Here is a 22,867-nt window from a genome sequence, read left to right as displayed (position 1 = left end):
AACGGATGTTGAGACTAAGGAAGATGAGGGAATTTTACAATTTATAATTCACGTCCCATCTGCTCAGTGCGGTAAAGTTCCAACGAGAATGGTTCCCTTCGTACTCCAATCAGAGTAAAAATGTAAATCAAAAATGAATAAACATTTTCAATTTCGTTGTAACACGAAACTACAGCCGTATCATTAATTTAGTTCAATCAGAGAGTGCAGCAAGCACCTCTACCGGTTTCTAAACTTATTAGTCTCTCATCAGGAGGCACATATGCTGCTCTCTCTGAACCAACTAGGACAAACACCGGTGTGCAGTCCCGGATTGCAACGAACGAAATGGTAGGGATGCCCTAGCGGCAACTGCAAAAAACTAAGTCTTCAATCTAATAGCACATAAAACAGCACACAAAAATGTTATTCTACATCCTACCAGACTGAAAACAATGGGAACCTTCTCTGGTTACACCTCCGACGCTTCTACAATTTGCAAGCCATAACGGATGCTGATACTAAGGAAGATGTGGTAATTTTACAATTTATAATTCACGTCCCATCTGCTCAGCGCGGTAAAGTTCCAACAATAATGGTTGCCTTCGTACTCCAATCAGAGAAAACATGTAAATCAAAAATGAATAACCATTTTCAATTTCGTTGCAACACAAAACTACAGTCGCATCATTATTCCAGTTCAATCAGAGAGTGCAGCAAGCACCTTCACCGGTTTCGAAACTTATTAGTCTCTCATCAGGAGGCACAACTGGAAAAATGATGCGGCTGTCGTTTCGTGTTGCAACGAAATTGAAAATGGTTATTCATTTTTGATTTACATGTTTACTCTGACTGGAGTACGAAGGGAAGCATTCTCGTTGGAACTTTACCGCGTTGAGCAAATGGGACGTGAATTATAAATTGTAAAATTCCCTCATCTTCCTTAGTCTCAGCATCCGTTATGGCTTGCAAATTGTAGAAGCCTCGGGGGTGTTACCAGAGAAAGTTCCCATTGTTTTCAGTCTGGCAGGATGTAGAATAACATTTTTGGGTGTTGTTTTATGTGCTACTATAATGAAGACTTAAGTCGACTTTACACTACATGATTTATCACGTGATTTATCATATGATTTTGCCCATGACGAGCCGCATGACAATGCTTATGATAAAACACAATGCTTATGGCAAAATCATATGACAAATCACACAGTGTAAACATGTAAATTTTTCTCCATGACCAAATCATATGACAAATCACATGATAAATCATGTAATGTAAAGTCGACTTTAGTTTTTTGCTAGACTTTTTGCTGTAGTTTCGTGTTGCAACGAAATTGAAAATGGTTATTCATTTTTGAATAACTAGGTTTAAAAAACCAAAAGATACCAATAAATCTAAAGAAAAGGGTATTCACCAGTTTTATTCTACCATTTATGACTTATGGAATGGATAAACCATAAAGTGGAAGACCACTTGGATAAACAAGGTTGCAGAATGGAGCCCAAGAGGAACGAGAAGAAGAGGACGACCGAGAAGATCTTGGAAAAATGAAGTCGACGAAGCCATGTCTAAGAAAGGATTGTCCTGGCTGACGGAAGGGAAACGGCATTAGCTGTAGACAACCCTTTATATATACAGGGTGTAACGAAAATACAGGTCATAAATTAAATCACATATTCTGAGACCAAAAATAGTTCGAATGAACCTAATTTACCTTAGTACAAATATGCATGTTATATGTGAAAATAGTCACCTTGAACCACTCAAGGGTTACCGGCTCTTTGGTTTCGCAATATCAGTTCCTATTTCATCATCCTTTCAGCAAGCGTTCCCATAGAGATAGCTGACCATGCATGGACATCAACCTCTGACCAAAGCTGGCCTTTCGTGGGAAACGCCGATTCCACATTTTGTAGGAAGGTTATAAATTTAGAACTTTAACTTTATTTTTCACTCGTCATTTTAGTTTCTCGCTAGTAACATATTTGCATTATATAATTTTATTTACTTCAATTTATCATAGAACAAAGTATAAGTGTAATTTGTGAAATAAATCTTTTTTAAAAAGTCAATTAAGAAGTTAGTGATTTAACATTTGGCGCAGTCAGTAGGATCCGGTCAACGTTGTTAGAACAAGGAAACTCACTAGCAACGGCGGATCCTTATCCCTCAACGGAAAAAGAACCTAGAGCCGTCCTCATTCAACTGGATACTACGGAAGGAACACCTGGTGAAGCTCCTGGTAGCAGATCCCGTTAGAAAACAAGACGTCCTCGATGTTTCTGTTAATGTAAGTTATTGAATCATCTCGTTTTAATATTGTAACATTTGCAAGCATACCGTACATACATCAAACTATTTTTTTTTCAATTTTAATCTTGACTATACAGTAAGTCAAGCCAAGTTGATTATCTAATAAGGAAATATTTTTTATTACATACTTTTATTATTTTACCATTTTTATTAACGCATTTAATTGATTTCATATTATATTTTCGCCGATATTTTACTTTATTTTACCTGATTTTACCATATTCTACTTGATTTATACTATATTTTACATGATTTTTACCATATCTACTTGATTTTACCATATTTTACTATATTTTACCTTATTTTATTTTACCATATTTTACTTTTCGTATTTTGTATATTTTGTTTTTATACTTCCACTGACATATTATTATCAAAATGCCTGAAACACGTTCACAAACCCAAGCTGAAATTGAACCCTACAAACTTTCAGAAATATTTTCCATAATTCCTGAATTCGAAGGAGACCCAATCTCTCTCCCCACATTTTTAGACGCATGTGATTGCGCAATCGGAATGGCTTCGGGAGACCAACGTATCTTATTAAGGATTCACATTAAAAATAAACTAAGAGGTAAAGCAGCTCAATTAATAAACTCTAGAAAACCAAGTTCTTATACAGATATCAAAAATTTACTAAACCTTCATTTCGGAGATAGTAGAGATCTCACTTCTTTAATCCATGACCTACAAAGACTTCGACAGTTATCAAATGAATCACCCTTAACCTTTTTCAACAGACTACAAGTTATAAATGCAAAAATGCACGCCTCAATTAAAAAATCAGACCTAACACAAGACCAAAAGAAAGCCCAATGTACTTTAATTGGCTCTATGGCTTTGAATACTCTTTTAGCTGGACTAGAACCCCGCTTAGGACAAATAATTAGGGCTAGCAACCCTCCTGATCTTATTGCAGCCAGTAACCGTATCAGACGTGAACTTCAGTTGTCGTATTTCGAAACACAAAAATCAAATAAAGATAACCAAAATAATCCAAAGCCTTCCCAACCGATGAGAAGAACCTCATCTAATTTTTCTAAATGCACAATTTGTGGACGAATTGGCCATCTAAGTAGCGAATGCCGCTCCTCACGTTTTCCTTCTTACCAAAATCAATATAATGGTAGACCACAAAACTACCAAAATAATCAAAACCAATACTCTTCCAACCAATATAACAATAGACCACAAAACTATCAAGGTAATCCAAACCAATACCCTTCAATCAACAAAATTTAAACCCACAGAGGTCGACTTTCCCTTCTCAAAATCAACCGCAAAATCGCCCCTCTGTTATTCAGAGAAATCCAAATTTCCAAAATTTTCAGCAAAGAGCCCATGTCTTTAATGAATACCCTGATGATCTCGTAGAATCTTATGGAGATTATTATACAGAAAATGATCTCCAAACTGACTATTTTTACGATTATACCAATGATACACCTAATTATACCAATGATACATCTTATTATACCAATGATACACCTGATTTAGAAAATTATCAGGATTTTCTTTCGCTACCCAATCAGAACCATCCTCCAGTACATACGAACCTTTCAACCGATTTTATGAACGTACAACAACAAATCCAAGCCCTCAATTTGGACAATTTCGATCCAAATGTGAATTTCCCCGAACAGAAATTCCTGTAAGCCCCTTTCACACAATGAGCTCTAAAAACTTATATTATATCAATGACGCTACGAATACTTTTAAACTTCTAATTGACACCGGTGCAGGAATTACAGTTTTCAAAGAGAATACTGCACGAAATTATCATAACCGATCCCCAGAAAATGTTACCATTCAAGGCATAACCGACGAAAAACTCTTAATTACAGAATCTGTCCTTATTCCCTTTACCGATGATAACCCCCACAAAGTTTTCATTTTTAACTTAGACATTGACTTTGACGGAATAATAGGCCTAGATTTCCTAGACCATTACGAATGTGTAATAGACCTTAAAACCAGACAACTTCACACAAACTTCAAAACCCTTACCCTGCATAAAGTTGGACAAGACACACATAAACCCACAGAAAATACTCCGGTGACATTTCCTACAGAGATAATACTTCCAAATAATTTTCAAACATATCCGAAATCAAACACAAACATTAAAGCTCAACAAAATAACAGCTTACTTCACGAAAACACTCATGATCAACAAAAACACATCCCAAGACCAGAGAAAAAACGAATAAAAGAAAAAATAAACCAAATTTCGATTGATAGCCGAACAGAACAAATATTTAAACTAAATTGCAACCTATCCAATACAGACGCAATATTGTCATCCCAAGAAATTGAAAAAGTTCGAATTCCTCACGCATTAGTCCATGTAGACGAAAATGGAGACTTTTTAACTTCTGTCATTAATGCTAATGCAATGCCAAAATTAATCGAATTTTCGAATATTTCCATCGAACCTATAGAAAACTTGGAGACAATCTTCACCTACGACGAAAATCACTGCGAACATCCAATTATAGACAGAGAACAAATAATTAAAGAACAACTGAGAATTGACCATTTAAACTCAGAAGAAAAGGAACAAGTTCTAAACATTTGTACGGAATTCTCAGATATATTTTACGTAGAAGGTGACAAGCTGACATTCACGAACGAAATTAAACATGTAATCGAAACGAACAACGCGAAACCGATATACACGAAATCTTACAGATATCCGCAGGTTCACAAAGAAGAAGTCAAGACACAAACCAAAAAAATGCTAGAACAAGGAATAATTCGGCATTCAGTAAGTGCCTGGTCGAGTCCAGTGTGGGTGGTACCCAAAAAACTTGACGCATCTGGCAAACAGAAATGGAGAGTCGTTATTGACTATCGTAAACTCAATGAAGTTACAACAGAAGACCGTTATCCACTTCCACAAATTTCAGAATTGTTGGACCAACTTGGAAAATGTCAGTACTTTACAACATTAGATTTGGCGTCCGGATTCCACCAAATTGAAATTGATCCAAAAGATATCCAAAAAACAGCCTTTTCAGTTGACAACGGACATTACGAATTTGTTCGTATGCCTTTCGGATTAAGGAATGCTCCTTCCACCTTTCAACGAGTAATGGATAACATTCTCCTAGGAATTCAGAACGAAAGATGTTTAGTATATATGGACGATATAATCATCTATTCAGCCACCATTCACGAGCACATATCACGACTGACAGAAGTATTTAAAAGATTAAGGAAGGCAAATCTGAAGATACAACCAGATAAATGTGAATTCTTAAGAAAAGAAGTCGCATACTTAGGACACATCGTAACAGAACATGGAGTAAAAACAAATCCTGACAAAGTATCATGCATAAAAAGTTTCCCAGAACCCAAGACAACTAAAGAAATAAAATCATTTTTAGGCCTAGTAGGTTACTACCGAAGGTTTATACCGAATTTTGCCAAAATTTCCAAACCACTGACTAAATTACTTCAAAAAGATGTCCCTTTTGTTTTTAATGCCGAATGTAAGGAAGCATTCAACGATCTCAAAAATATTCTAATGACAGACCCAATTCTCATATATCCAAATTTTGAATAACCCTTTTTACTCACTACTGACGCTAGTGCTTTCGCAATTGGAGCCGTTTTGTCACAAGGCCCATTAGGAAAAGATCTGCCAATCGCTTATGCTTCACGAACATTATGCAGTGCAGAAACCAAATACTCCACAATAGAGAGAGAATTACTAGCTATAGTATGGGCAGTAAAACATTTCAGACCATATCTTTTCGGTCGCAAGTTTACTCTTATTACTGATCATCGACCTCTTACATGGCTATTTTCAATCAAAGACCCAGGAAGCCGCCTTGCACGTTGGCGCCTAAAACTTGAAGAATATAATTACAAAATAGAGCACCGTTCAGGAAAAATCAACAGAAAGGCAGATGCACTCTCACGAATAAAAATAAACCATTTTAAGGACTGTGCAGACTTTCAATCAAAACTTGCCCTGCACGCATCCAACAAAGACGAAACAGAGACTCAAGAAGACGAAGAAGAAAAAGAGGACACAGAAGAAGGAATAGAGAAGATGTCCGAAGAATTCGAAAAGTTTCTTGAATTATATAGAACAAAATCCATTATCGATTACTCCAAAATAGAAACGTCAAATGCAGAATTGTTAGACAAATCTCACAAGAATATCGTTACCTTTTTCTGGCAGAACAAACTTGAGGACCTGCACGAAAAAATAATAAGTGACATATTCGAGGAAAATATAGAATACAGTAACCGAAGGATCAATATCATATCTAGTAAAACCGTAAAAGATCGAAAATATTTCATTATCCCATTACCTTTCGATCCACAAAAAGTAATGTCATACTTATTTCTCATACTTTATGCGAACCAAGAACAATTTGACGAATCAAAGACCTATTGCATAGAAAATAATCTCGAACTTCCCATCTTAGAAATATTTTCCTATATATTTGCGGACAAAGAACTTAAATTAAAAATCTGCCAAAATGTAATTAAACAGGCAAGTGAAGACGAAACCCCACAAATCCTAGAACATTACCATTTTGGCAAGAATAACTTGCACAGAGGAATAAACGAAACTGTTAGACGTATAAAAGAAAAATATAATTGGAAGAACTTAGCAAAAGATGTCGAAAAATATATAAAAGCCTGTGAAGTTTGCCAAAAGGTTAAAATTTACAGAAAAAATCTAAGTGGACCGTTAGTTATAACGGAAACTCCGAAAACGCCATTTGAAAGGATCAACATAGACATATTTGAATATCCCACTAGAAACTATGCATTAACCATTAGAGATGAACTAACTAAATTTACTCAAGCATACCCTTTAACCGATAAAAAAGCAGTTACCGTAGCGAGTACACTCCTTCTATTTTTCCAACATTACGGAACACCTTTAAGAATACATTGTGACTGTGGTCGAGAATTCGAAAATGCCATAATTAAAGATCTATGCAACCTCTATGATATAAAATTAACATTTTCTAGTGTAAGTCATCCACAATCCAATGGATCTGTAGAAAGATTCCATGCCACACTATCAGAAATGATCCGAGCAAATAAATCCGAAAATCCCAATGATCACCCATTCGTGATCCTCCCTTATGCAGTGATATGTTACAATAATACAAAAAACAAGACACACGGTTTCACGCCGTACGAACTAGTCTTTGGACACACTGCAGGACGACCACCAGAAACCCTATATAATCAAAAAAGCCTAATTAGCAAATATGTTAGAGACCTTAATAACCGTATGGAATACTTTTATAAAGTAGCCCGAGAGAAAACAGAAAGAGCAAAAGAAAAAGCTAAGGTAAGATTTGATGAAAATATTTCAACACAACGCCCCGATTTTAAAATTGGTGACAAGGTATATGTAAAAGAATCACAAATAAAATCAAAATCTGAAAATTTATTTAATGGACCTTTTCAAATTCAAGAATTATTTACAAATTCTGCCATTATCCTAAATCCCCAAACGAATCAAACTTCTAAAGTAAATTTTGACAGACTTAAACCATACTTTGAATAAATTTCTTCTTTACAGATTCTATGGACTACTTTCAGTCGCCTACTCCCAATTTCACCTCTCTCCCATAAATAATACAGTCGGAATCTTCTATCACGAAGAAGGTACCATTCGAATATCTAATGATAAATGGACATTACTTGTTTACAAGGAATTGCTCCCTATAAAAACTGCTATATCCAACAACGACAAAATCTTAGAAAACTTGCTAGATAAATTTACTAATGCCGATACACCAAGAAAACTTGCATTTCAATCCGAGGTACAAACACATATCAGTTTGATCAGACAAATTTCAAATTCCGTAAATTTAAAATATAGAGAAGTAATTGCCGATACACGAGCCTATAATCCACGCCAAAAACGAGGATTAATCAATGGTATTGGAACCTTATGGAAATCTATTAGTGGAAATTTAGACGCATCAGACGGTGAATATTTCAATCAATGTATAAATAGGATCACTAGAGATGAAAATCAAATAGAAGTACTCTTAAAAAATCAAATCTCTGTTACAACTTCTGTCATAAAATCTTTTAACACCACTATTCAAAAATTACAAATAGACGAACAAACTTTTAACAAAGACCTACACGATATCGAAACTACTCTTATAGACATTGCTGACGACATCTCATTTTACCGTGCACAATTACAAACCTTAAATTTGTGTGAATCGTTAATGGAAAGCTACATATTTTTAGAAAATTATCACAATGACATTTTGAATGCCATCACTTTTTCTCGATTGCAAATTTTACACAGTTCAATTATTTGCTAGATTTACTAGATTCATTGAAGATTATCTCACAATCTTTACAAAATAATGTATTACCATTACCCATCTATACCTCAAATATAGCCCAGTATATTGATATAATAAAGCTTCAAGCATATCAACTGGATTCAAAAATTGTATTCGTCCTAGAAATCCCACTAGTCGACCCCGAAATCTATACCTTATACCACTTATATTCGATACCAATATTAGATAATCAAACTGGTCTTTTTCATACACTTTCTACAATACATAAGTATATAGCGCGAGATGATGATTCAATTTCATATGTATTACCCCGAAACACAGAAGAATGCAAATCAATTAGTCCAAACCAAAAAATGTGCACAGATATTCTTCCCTATCCAATAGACAGCGATACTATCTGTGAAGCCCAGTTATTGAAACCAGTTAGCGTTCTACCAAAAACTTGTCAGATGTCAACATTTTTAGCACAAGATTACAATGTGCAAGAAATTGACCGAAATTTATGGTTAATAACAGTATCCGATCCATTACCAATTACAATTAAGTGTGCAAGAAAAGACATCAGTACACAGACAATCAAAGTAAACACAATTCTAAGATGACTACCTGAATGTACAGCATTTATTGGAAGTACCAGAGTCCACGCCAGAGATCAAATCGATAAATATCTAAATATAACCTACAGAAGTCATCCAGTTATTGTCCCATACAGATGTTGTGCCCATTTCGAAGGAAGAAACCACATACCAAATTTGAAACCATTAAAACTTAACAAGATCAATACAGACGATTTAAACATTGCACAACACAAGCTGGACCAATATTCAGAAGAACTCGACCGAATCATGAACCAACCATTCATCGAAGAACATTTGCCTTGGTTCACTATATTGTCTTTATCATTAATTATCATTCTAGTTTTTGTATACATCTTCTGCAAATGTAGACGCAAAAGATTTCCAAGACTTGCCATGAACTATCCGCAGGACTCGCCTCCACCTTCACCAAATCGCAGCAGTTCCATTAAACAGAAACTTAAAGGATTAACCTTTAAAAGAAGACCAGACGTAAGCCCAGAAAATGAAGAAATATCAGAAACCCCAATCGAACTTTAAAAGTCGAAGCAAGGCATCGACTTTTCACTAATGAGGGGAGCTGTTATATGTGAAAATAGTCACCTTGAACCACTCAAGGGTTACCGGCTCTTTGGTTTCGTAATATCAGTTCCTATTTCATCATCCTTTCAGCAAGCGTTCCCATAGAGATAGCTGACCACGCATGGACATCAACCTCTGACCAAAGCTGGCCTTTCGTGGGAAACGCCGATTCCACATTTTGTAGGAAGGTTATAAATTTAGAACTTTAACTTTATTTTTCACTCATTTTAGTTTCTCGCTAGTAACATATTTGCATTATATAATTTTATTTACTTCAATTTATCATAGAACAAAGTATAAGTGTAATTTGTGAAATAAATCTTTTTTAAAAAGTCAATTAAGAAGTTAGTGATTTAACATGCACATAAAAAAAGTTACAGCCCTTTGAAGTTACAAAATGAAAATCGATTTTTTCGAATATATCGAAAACTGTTAGAGATTTTTGATTGCAAATGGACATGCGGCATACTTATGGCAGGAACATCTTAAAAAAGAATTATAGTGAAATTTGTGCGCCCCATAAAAATTTTATGGGGGTTTTGTTCCCTTAAACTCCCCCAAACTTTTGTGTACGTTCCAATTAAATTATTATTGTGGTACCATTAGTTAAATTCAATATTTCTAAAACTTCTTCGCCTCTTAGTATTTTTTTGATAAGGTCGTTTTTATCGAGTTGCGGCTTCTTTTTTAATATGTTTACATAAAAATTTTATGGGGGTTTTGTTCCTTTAAACCCTCCAAATGTTTGTGTATGTTCCAATTAAACTTTTATGCCAATTAAACTTTTATCTGGTGCCATTAGTTAAACACAGTGTTTTTAAAACTTTTTTGTCTCCTTGTATTTTTTCGAGAAGCCACTTTTTATCGAGATATTACTTCTTTTTTAATATGGTTCAAAATATACCTAAAAATGTAAATCAAAAATAAATTTTCATATTATTTCCTAGTCTCCATAATCGTACTTAGCCATATACAAATATGTGGTGGATTCGACAAATATTCAAAATATCTCGATAAAAACTGACTTTTCGAAAAAGTAATAGGAGGCAAAAAAGTTTTTAAAATAATGTGTTTAACTAATGGTACTGCAATAATAATTAAATTGGAACGTACACAAAAGTTTGGGGGGGTTTAAAAGAACAAAACCCCCATAAAATTTTTATGGGGTGTCCAAATTTTAATATAATTTTTTCTTAAGATACTAATACCATAGGAATGCCACATGTGTATTTTCAATAAAAGATCTCTAATAGCTTTCGATATATTGGAAAAAATCGATTTTCATTTTGTAATTTCAAAGGGCTGTAACTTTTTTATGTGCACATTTGTACTAAGGTAAGTTAGGTTCAATCGAACTATTTTTGGTCCCATAATATGTGATTAAATTTATGACCTGTATTTTTGTTACACCCTGTATATATACAGCGTGTCTACTTGAGTTGGAAACATATGGGAAACTTTTTTATTATTAATTTTACGAAAAAAAGTTATTCTTTATAAAAAGTTCTGCATGCCCCAAAACCTAAGATTCAATTATCTGATATCAAATTTTCTCAATATTATACGAGGTATGTCAAAAAATATGAATTTCGCCTAAGGGTAAAGTACCTTTATTTCTCTCAATATCGAAAATTCTTATGATAAAAAGTTGTTTGGAATTAAAAACTAAGATGAAATATGCAATTACATGCTTCTTATTGAAAAAAAAATATTTTTCTCAAATTTATGGATACCCAACATCGTTTTTAATTATTACAAATATCATAACTCGTTTATTATTCATTTTACGAAAAAAAGTTATTCTTCATAAAAAACTTTGCATGGTCTAAAATCTAAGACACAACCATGATATATCAACTTTTATTAATTTTATACGAGGTGTGTCAAAAAATATTAAATTCGCTCAATATTATAGCACCTTTATATTTCACAGTATTTCAATTAGAAGGATGTAATTGCATATTGACACATAGTTTTTAATTCTAAACAACTTTTTTAATAACCGTTTTCAATATTGTGAAAAATAAAGGTACTTTACTCTTGAGTGAAATTCATATTTTTTGACATAACTCGTATAAAATTAATAAAATGTCAAATCTGTTGGTTGAATCTTCGGTCTTAGGATATACAGAGATTTTTATAAAGAATACCTTTTTTTCGTAAAAGTAATAATAAAAGAGTTATCGTATGTGTAATGAATAAAAACGAAGTTAGTATCAATAAATTTGAGAAAAATTTGGAAAATATTTTTTTCCAATTAGAAGCATGTAATTACATATTTGAGCTTGGTTTTTATTTCCAAACAACTTTTCATAATAAGAATTTTCGATATTGAGAGAAATAAAGGTACTTTACCCTTAGCCGAAATTCATATTTTTTGACATACCTCGTATAATATTGAGAAAATTTGATATCTGATAATTGAATCTTAGGTTTTGGGGCATGCAGAACTTTTTATAAAGAATAACTTTTTTTCGTAAAATTAATAATAAAAAAGTTTCCCATATGTTTCCAACTCAAGTAGACACGCTGTATATATATATATATATATATATATATATATATATATATATATATATATATATATATATATATATATATATATATATATATATATATATATATATATATATAGGAATGGAGACCATGACACGTACAGAGGTATCAGCCAATAGATTGAGAACGACACAGAGGGCGATCAAACGAGCTATGTTAGGAGTATCTCTGAGGGAACATATACGAAATGAGAAAGAGCGACGAAGGTGGAAGATGTAATTGGAGAATGGCGCAAATGAAATGGAACTGGGTAGGACACGTGGCACGGCAAAACAGCGACAGGTAGACGAGAAACATTGTACATTGGAGACCACGCGAACGCAATCGTAGTAGAGGAAGACCACAAAAACGACACCAAATAGTACAAAACAGAGAAGAGTGGAGAGCTCATGGGGAGGTCTTTGTCCACGAGTGGGTGCAAACAGGCTGAAGAAGAAGAAGAAAAAGATTGTTGTGATATTACTCTTTCTAGTTTGTGAATAAGGCGCTTATGCCATCTTCTTAACGTGCCCTATCAAGTCCCCTCGACGTTGGCGATTAACATGGCGAAAGTGTCTCTGTCTCGAGCTATTCTAAATAGTTCTACTGCTTTCTTTATCCCAGTCCACTCCCGGATATTCTTCAACCAAGAGGCCTGCTTTCTATCAATTCCTCTGCGTCCTTCGATTTTACCCATCATAATAAGTTGAAGAATATTATACCGGTCTCCCCTTACTACGTGTCCAAAATAGGCAGGCCATCTTTCTACATTTGATGTTATCAAGCAGCTCGCGGGCAGCATTGGCTCTCTTAAAGACTGCCACATTTGTCAGCATAGCCGTCGATGGTATTTTCAGTGTACGTCTGTGCAGCCACATTTCAAAAGCCTCCAAACGATTAATGGTGGATATTTTTAATGTGTATGCTTCGACACCATACAAGAGGACTGACCAAATATAACATTTAATCATGCGCTTTGGAAGTTGCAAGTTATCATTACAGAAGAATGACCTCATTTTTAAAAATGCCGGGCGGGCTACCTCGATTCTACATTTTATCTCTTTATCTGGATCTAGTTGTTCAGTAATATGGCAACCAAGATATTTAAAACTGTTTTTTTTTAATTATATGACCATCAACATATAACCGTGAATCTTGATCGGCCAAACGGCTAAATACCATGTATTTTGTTTTTTAAAAAGTTTATGTTTAGGCCAAACTCTCTTCTCACTGTGTCAATGGCATTTAAAAAGTGTTGTAATCCATTCATATCATCACTTAAAATAACTGTATCGTCTGCATTCTGATTGTATTTATCAGAATTCCATTAAATTTCACACCCCCTTCCAAATTATGCAGCGCTTCCTTAAATATTCTATCTGAATATAAATTGAATAACAGTGGGGACAGTATACAACCCTGTCTGACACCTCTTTGTATTTTGCATATTTCTGTTGATTTTCCATTTATGTAAGCTGTCGCTGTTGACGCCAGTATAATTTGTCTATGATTCGTACATCTTGACTATCAACTCCTTTATCCTCTAATATTTTAATTAATTTGTGATGTTGTACTCGATCAAAGGCCTTCTCATAGTCAATAAATACAGCAAAGACGTCTTTCTTTTGATCTCGGCATTTCTGCAATAATACATTTAGGGCAAAGAGTGCGTCCCGGGTTCCCAGTCCATTTCTGAAGCCAAATTGTATTTCATCCTGGTCTTCTTCACATTTATCTCTGATTCTACTGTGGATGATTCGTAGAAAGATTTTCAAAGTGTGGCTCATAAGGCTTATCATTATATAATCGCTACAGTTTTTCGGACGTTGTTTTTTGGTAGGGTTATGAATTCGGACTTTAACCAATCTTCAGGGATATCACCAGTCGAATAAACAGCATTAACAAGTTTGACTAGTATTCCAATGTTTTCCTCATTTATAAGCTTTAACATTTCTGTAGGTATGTTGTCAAGACCAGCGGCTTTCTTGTTTTTTTGCCAATTTTATAGCATGTAGTATTTCTGATTTTAGTATTTATGGTACTTCACCTTCATCTAAAGTCTCCAGTTCTTCAGGTCTATCATCATTTTACAGTTCATTTATATAATTATACCAGGTAGTTCAAATCTCGTGTTCGTCTATTATCATTCTTCCCGACGAATCGGTTATAGTAAAAAAGATAGCTTTCTTATGATAAAGACCAGCTACTTCTCTAACTTTTTTTAAACAAATTAAACGTATCATGTTTTTCATTCAACTTTTCTAATTCCTTGCATTTACCCTCCATCCATTTTTCCATAGCTACCTTTATTTTTTGTTTAATTAGTTTCTGTTTTTCTTTGTATTCTGTCTTGTTATCTTTCAATTTTCTTCTCTGCTCCATCAATTCCAGGATTTTATCAGTCATCCATTGTTGTTTTTTGTGCCTCTGCAATGTTGTATATTTTTCCATTACTTTCCAGGTAAGATCTTTAAACGTGTTCCATATTTCTGTATTGGTTTCATTTGCTGAATTCTTTAGCTGATTATTCAGGTCATTTTCTATTGGTGTTTTGTTGGATGCTGAGATATGTATTTTTGCTGTTTTGGGGCTTTCTTCGACTTTTTTGAGCTTCACTTGGATGTCAGCTATTAGAGGGTTATGGTCTGAACCGATATCTGCACCGGGATATGTCGTTGATCTCTTGACATCACTCTTAAATCTCTTGTTTACTAGAATATAATCTATCTGATTTCTAATTATATGAAGTGAGTTATCTCCTGATCCCTTCCATGTGTATAATCTTCTTTTGTGTAATTTGAACCATGTATTTGCGATTATCATGTCATGTTCTTGGCAGAACTGGTATAATCTGTCGCCTCCTTCATTGCTCTCCCCTAGTCCATACTCACCTATGCCATGCTTTATCAAAAGCTTGAGAAAGATTAAGAATAACGGCTGAACAAATTTTCTTTTCTTCCAGTGCTCTTTCTATTAAGTTAGTTATTCTAACAAGGTTGAATGGCTTTCACTGAAGCCCAACTGATAAGGTGGTATGAGATTGCTTTCTTCCGTTAGTGCTTTCAATCTTTTTAGCAAGAATTTTTTAAATAGTTTCCATAGTAACTGGAGCAGTAGGTATAGGTCTGTATGATGAAACTTCATTTTGCTGTTTACCTGCTTAGCTATCATTATGACCTCTGTCACTTTCCAGTCAAGCGGCACATGTTTAAGTGAGGCATTTATTAAATGAGTAATAAAAAATCATGTTTCAAAAATAAAAATTGACCTGTTTCGGGATTTGTCTCCAAAATCACCCTTTTCCGAAAAAATTAATTGATTCCATAATTCATGAGAATTATATACATACATATACATATATTATAGTTAAGAACCAAAGAGAATATGTAATAAGATGTTTGTCTACTACTAGCAGAGATTAAGGATAGTTCTACGCGTTGATTATCTCATAATCTTAGTTCGCTTCATTCCGTAGCATTAAACATAGTAGTAAGCGGATTAATTAAGCTTAAAATGACAATTACCAATGCGATTTGCTCATTAACATTAATCTACCAGTAACTACTTGCATATGTTTCACTCAGAAGGACCTATAAATATCATCACACCGTTGCGAATCGCAAAGGAAATGATACTGAATAGCAAATTTGAGTTTCTTTAAAAAAATCAAATTAAATCGCATTAAAGACAATTAGTAATAATACCTACGTGCAATCACGTTAAACACATTAAGTAATACTTATTCACTTATATCGAAAGAAGATCTTAGTATTTCAATAGGTGTGAAATTTCAAACAAAAATTATAGTGATCTATATCAGCAGTTGACATTAAATCAGGTTTACGATAGGAAAAAATATATTATAAAGTCCCTTAGAATAAACAAAAAGTTTCTTTTAATAGTGTCTATAGTACTACGTTCTTAACGGTAAAATATTGCAAAACCTCTAAATTTTAAAGAATCGCTTGAATTGACATGAAATTTGGCATACGCATAGCTAACATGTCAAAGAAAAAAGTGATATTGTGCCGATATGCGCTTTTGCTTGGGGTGATTTTCACCCATTCTCGGGGGTGAAAAAATATACGTCCAAAGTAAGTCCGGAAATGGATAAACTGACCAATTTTAAGCAACTTTTATTCTATACAGTTTTTTCACCAAGTCAAGACTTTTCGAGTTATTTACGAGTGAATATGTTCATTTTCAACAAAAAAAAGCACGTTTTTCGACGGTTTTCCGCAAATAATTCAAAACGTAAGTATTTCGTTGAAAAAAACATTCTTAGAAAAAATATAGCCTGTATAAGGTCTCTAGACCTAGTAGAAGCATAGTTAAAGTCAGAAAAATGAAAGAGTACCCATGAACGAACATATAAAACACGCTGTATTTTCCTGTCACCGTGTCACAAAGAAAATTGCCCAGCGCAAGTACATGTAATAATAATTATTACATGTACTTGCGCTGGTCAGTTTTTTGTGTGACACGGTGACAGGAAAATACAGCGTGTTTTATATGTTCGTTCATGGGTATTCTTTCATTTTTCCTGCTGTATAGCTAATGAATTATATTACAACTTTTTTAAATTGTTTAAAACATGCTTTATTTTATTAAAAAAAAATCTAGCACCAAAAGTAAATAAGTTACGCTCAAAATAAATAAATTTTGGTAAAAAATTCGGCAAAACCACTCCCTAATTAGCATCTCAAATGAACTTAATCGTTACCATTTCACAAGTTGCTTTATTCGTGTATGTACTGTTCTTATGATCTGTAAGCTTCATTGTGTTCAAAGACCTTATTTTTGAAAGTGCTGTAGTTGAAAAGGCTGGAACGAGTCACTAATCACGAGTGTATCCAAATTTAGAAACACCAAATCTTAACCAGTTTTGTCTTACAGAAAAACAAAAAAATACAAAATATTCTAAAAAGCAAAGCCGAATTTTTTTACTGTTTTAGATTTTTATAATGTATATGTTTTAAGCTACATATTTAAAAAAAATATTCTTTCAAATTTAAAAATTTTAAAAATTTAATTTTAAAAATATTTTTTTTCAAAACTAAGCACTTTGAATCGATGAAACTTACAGATCATATAAACACAACATAAGTAAAGCAACATGAGAAGCGGTAACGATTAATTTCATTTAAGTTGCTAGTTAGGGGCTGATGTTCCAGATTTTTTTAGGGACCAAACAAAAGGGACCAACTTTATTTTGAGCGTAACTTTATTAACTAAAAGTGCTTAATTTTTTGTTGATATCACGTTAAAATATTCGATTTGGAATTGGCCGAATATGATCTACATCTAGATCATATTCGAATTCTAGAGACCTAAATACACTATGTTTTTCACTTTTGTACGGGTTATATTTTAGTTCAGAATATTTTTTCGACAAAATACTTTTTGAGTTATTTGAGAAAAATCGTCTAAAAACGTGTTTTTGAAGTTATATTTCTTTAGGCACGAGGGTGGATTTTTACTTTCCCTGGCGCATGCGCACACCGACAGTATGGTATTAAATGGTATTAGTCGCTCAAACGTTATACGGGATCTGATTGGGTGTTAAAATCATCTGTCAATAATTGTTCAATATGGAGATTATAGATAAACAAAAATGTTGTGTATATTAGTTTTTATTGTTGTGATAGCAGAGAAAAAAACAAGTTTATAATTGTAGTGACTTTTTAAATATTTTTTAAAAGCGACAGGTACGTAATAATTGTAAATGTTTCAGTATCCTAATAAAAAATTACATAGGTACCTACCTATTTGGAAAATTTAATATGAACCTACCAAAATAGTATATTTATGTAATGCTTTGATTATACATAATTTGAGTACCATCAAAATTTCTACCAATATTCACCTAATATATTGATATTGCACAAAATATTCCTTTAATTCCACAAAAATCAAACTAATTTGATTAAATTTATATAAGTAATAAACAACTGTCAAAAAGTTTATGGTGTAAACGTTCAGTTGGTGTATATTCCCACATGACAGATACGCGAATTTGGCGCAGTGGGAAACCGCTTTGATTTTCGATCGGCGGTATCGACGGGAAGTGGGTTCGATCCCCAATGCAAGTTACTATTTTTTTTTATTTTTTTATAAATTTTATGATTGTAAGTATATTATTATATAATTTTTTTCAGAAAATACGTATTTAGTTAAAATTTTTGGCAACAATTATTGTTTAGAAATCATTTTTTGTGGTATTTTTCAATGTGTTTGTGTGTGTTTTATTCTTTTATTTTTTTAATTTTTGGTATTGTTTTAATAAAAATTTTTGGAAAGTAGTAAGTATTAAAATTAGTTTAATATTTAAATTAAATATAAATAAACTGTTTAAAGTATATTGATTTCGTTGAAATCATATAACAGAAGTATAACTTCTTACGTGCGTACGAAGTACACACATTCTTTTTTTTTTGTTGAAAAATTAACGTTCACTCCTAAATAACTCGAAAATTATCGACTTAGTAAAAAAACTCAATAGAATAAAAGTTGCTTAGAATTAGTCAGTTTATCGAATTCCAGAATTCCTTATTTTGAACGTATGTTTTTTCACCCCCGAGAAGAGGTGAAACTTGCCCCTAGGACAAAAGCACACATCGGCACAATATCACTTTTTTTCTTTGACATGTTAGTTAGCTATGGTATGCCAAGTTGCAGGTCAATCCAAGCGGTTCGTTAAAAGTTACAGCAAAAACCGTGAACAAAAATGTACTTTGAATGGAATATTTAAAATTAAAAATCACAATAATTTTTTTTTCCTTTCCACTCGAGTAACTTATTTAAATAAACATTATAGAAGTTTTAGGGACTTTCGGCCCTCGGTAATAATGTAATATTCTGTGTTTAAATTTTTCAAAAATACTTATTAGTTTACTCAGGACTCGAAAAAAATAAATGCATTTAAATAGCATTAGACCCAGATTTTACGCCTACCCTCTTAAATAAAGGAACAGTTACAATTTTGATTTTTGTGTCCCCAGAAAAAGACGACTATTAGTAATATCGTAATGTTGATAACTGATTTGTGAAAAATTTAAACTTGTGTCACTGTTTCCCTAAAGGTGCGATATGTTAAAGATATTATTGTTTTTTATGTAAATCACTAATTCACTCGATAGTTTTGTATTTCTCAACTTTAGATAATATTAAATCTTCTTAACAATATTAACTTTGTTTTGTGATTCTTTTTTAAATTTATATATTACTGGTCTATATTTATCTGCAGAAATTTTTTTTTGCAAATTTTTTTGCAGAAATTGCTTGAAAATAACTCAGATATTCATATTTGAGTTATCCTCCCTCTTAAAAAGGTCCGGAACATTGTTTAAATAATCAAAATGTCAAAACATGAAGGAACAATTCGATTTTTTCCTCGTTTTTTGATTATTAACTTCAAAAGTATTCATTTTCGAGAAAAGTTGCACTGGCATAAAAGATGCGCAATTAAATTTTCTACAATATAGAATGGGTTAAAAATTTAAAAAACAGTCAGCCTTGTTGCAAAATAGCAATAATTGCAAAAAACCGTACAAAAACAAGTATTCGAATTTTACGTTTTTCAACCATTTATGCTACACTTAGGACTTTCATATTTCACCCAGAAAAACGATATGATACAATTAAACAATACTATATATTTCATTAAGATAGGTTCAATAGATTTTGTAAAATAAATTTTGCAATCAAGCTTTCGCAAAAATAATTCATTTTTTCAAAATGTTACAGGACTGAAAATAAAGCAGATAGCAAGTTGAATTTTTTTTGGTTATAGAAGTGTACTGTATCTTTCATTTGCAAGTTACAATGTTAAAATCGATTAACTACCACGGTGTCAGGAATTTTTTTAAATAAACATTAAAATATTGGTGCTACGCGCAAGACAGCGGATAGTTTGCTCTGATTGGGCATTCCAATGACCTTTGATAATGATTGATACATTTTAATTTTTATTACATTTCGTTATAAATAAATAAATTTGTGTATTGCAAAATAAAAACAGATACTCTATTCTTTAAAATAACACTTTTTTAGCAAAAACTTTCTTTGTTCATATATTTTAACTTAGAGAATAAAAGTTTATTATTTCTAAACATATGAAATTGTTTAAACAGTATTTCACAAAGAATAATAAAATTAGTTTGTTGTTTGTGAAATTAAAATATTAAAATACACAAAATATAGAGTAAGAAAATAATATATTAGATAAAGATTGGAAGAAATTTTGGTGGAAATCAACTTGTGTGAATCGAACACCGCTGTCCTGCGCGTAGCACCAAAAATTAATGTTTTGTTTAAAAAATTTCCTGAGGCGGTGGTAATTAATCGATTTTAATTTTGCAAATTGAAAATGAAAAGTACAGTACACTTCCATAAGCAAAAAAATTTCAACTTGCTATCTGCTTTATTTTCAGTCCTGCAACATTTTAAAATAATGAATTTTTTTGGGAAAGCTGGATTGCAAAATTTATTTTGCAAAATCTATTAAACCGATCTTAATAAAATTTACAGTCTTGTTTAACTATATCATAAAGTTTTTCTGGGTAAAATATGAAGGTCCTAAGTGTAGCATAAATGGTCGAAAAATGTAAAATGAGAATACTTGTTTTTGTATGTTTTTTTTCGCTATTATTGCTATTTTGCAACAAAAGTGACTATTTTGAAATTTTTACCCAATTTTATATTGTAGGAAATGTAATTACGCAACTTTTATGGCATTAAAACATTTCTCCAGAGATTTTTCATTTATTATAAATTAATAAATGAATATAGTTTCTGTCCTTGTGGGATCGGTACTCACCGGAGGGACCGCAGACGTTCGGATACAATTAGCGTCTCTTTGCAAAGACAATGACGTCGACTTTGCAAAGTAACAAGACACTTACTCAACACACACACTACACATGACACTAGGTACCTAACTGTTCAAAATTACCGTACCTACCATGCCAATGGCCATTAGTTGTCGAGGCATTAGCTAAATTAAAAAAAAAACTTTTCTCAGAAATGAATAGTTTTAAAGTTATAATCAAAAAGCCAATAAAAAAATCGAATTTTTCCTTCATATTTTGACATTTGGATTATTTAAACAATGTTTCGGACCATTTTGAGTGGGAGGATAACTCAAATATTATTATTTGATTTATTTTCAAGCAATTTCTGCAAAAAAATTTGAGTCACCTCTCAACGTCCATCTCAAAACAGATGCGCCCTGGACTATTAATATTAAGCTGTTGAATGTTGAGTCATCAATCTCTTTAATAGTGAAAAAAGATTAAACACTTCAATAAAATAACTTTACAAAATACGTTCATCTATTTCCTAATTATTACATTGGCAGCACTTATCAATGATATTAGACATATATGGGCCATTCCACGAACATACGCCTCTTTTGGATTACTTCGACAACGAATATTTTACTGTGCAACATAAGAAGTACGAAAGTAAATGGCGCTAATAATTATTCCAATAAACAACAATGTAATTTGCAATTTACTTTCGTTCTTCTTATTTTGCACAGTAAAATATTCGTTGTCGAAGTAATCCAAAACAGGCGTATGTTCGTGGAATAGGGTATAGAAGTACGTTTCACTTAATGATTTGATTTTTGTTAGAAAATGAATCATGACGTTTGGGCGAAGATAAAATGGAACAACTGTAGCAATACATTCTTACGCTATACATAGTCAGCGGCGTACTGAGCAAGGTTCCGCGGGTTTCGCGGGTTCCGCGGAACCATGGCCCGGGCCCCGCAGAGGCGCGCTTTAATGCGCTTTTTGCTTCTTTTGTTTCTAATTTGATAAGGACATTTTGAATTACCTACGTACAAGTACACACATAGGAAATGTAACTGCTTAATAGATTTTAATTTTTGTGTAGGTACTTATAAAACGAAGAATAGCTATTCCTCAAAAAATTTGAAAACAAAATTTATTGAAATACAGGGAACCCTGTTGTAAGGTTCCTTACACGTTTTATGTACCTGCTTTCCAAAGCCCATGTTTCAACATTTGTAAAGACTAACCGACAGGGCCTGCCTACACGTGATAACTCAAACACTTCTTATATATTATCAAGATTCATGAATAAGATATAGGTAAACTACAAAGTTATAAAATATGCATTGCAAGTTTTATACGGCCATAAAAATGATCCCAATACAATAGGCTCGATACTGGTGTTTATTGAACCGTCATCATTCAGCCTGTACTTTTATAGTGGTAGGTAATTCTTAAAAATTGAAATTAAATTCTAAATATAGACAATAGTGCTAAGGATAACAAGACACTATATATAGACACTAATTTATTTTTAAGAAAATCTCGTCGTTTGATTAAATATATCAACCCCACCGATATCCAGGGGTTTTTTTGATATATTTTTTAAGCGTTTTATCTCCCTAGAGGTTTGTATGTAATTATTTAACTTTTTATAAATGTATCATATTATGCAATATCAGAATCTATTTTGTTGATATAAATTTTATTCCAATGTTCATTTTTTAAAAGATGTGTTAGTTTTCCGATATTAATGAGGTTTTTAATCATAAGGTT

This window comes from Diabrotica virgifera, chromosome 7 (genome assembly GCF_917563875.1).
Source record: "Diabrotica virgifera virgifera chromosome 7, PGI_DIABVI_V3a".
Taxonomy (NCBI): domain Eukaryota; kingdom Metazoa; phylum Arthropoda; class Insecta; order Coleoptera; family Chrysomelidae; genus Diabrotica; species Diabrotica virgifera.
The sequence above is the reverse complement of the archived record's forward strand: the minus strand, read 5'-3'. Positions refer to the sequence as shown.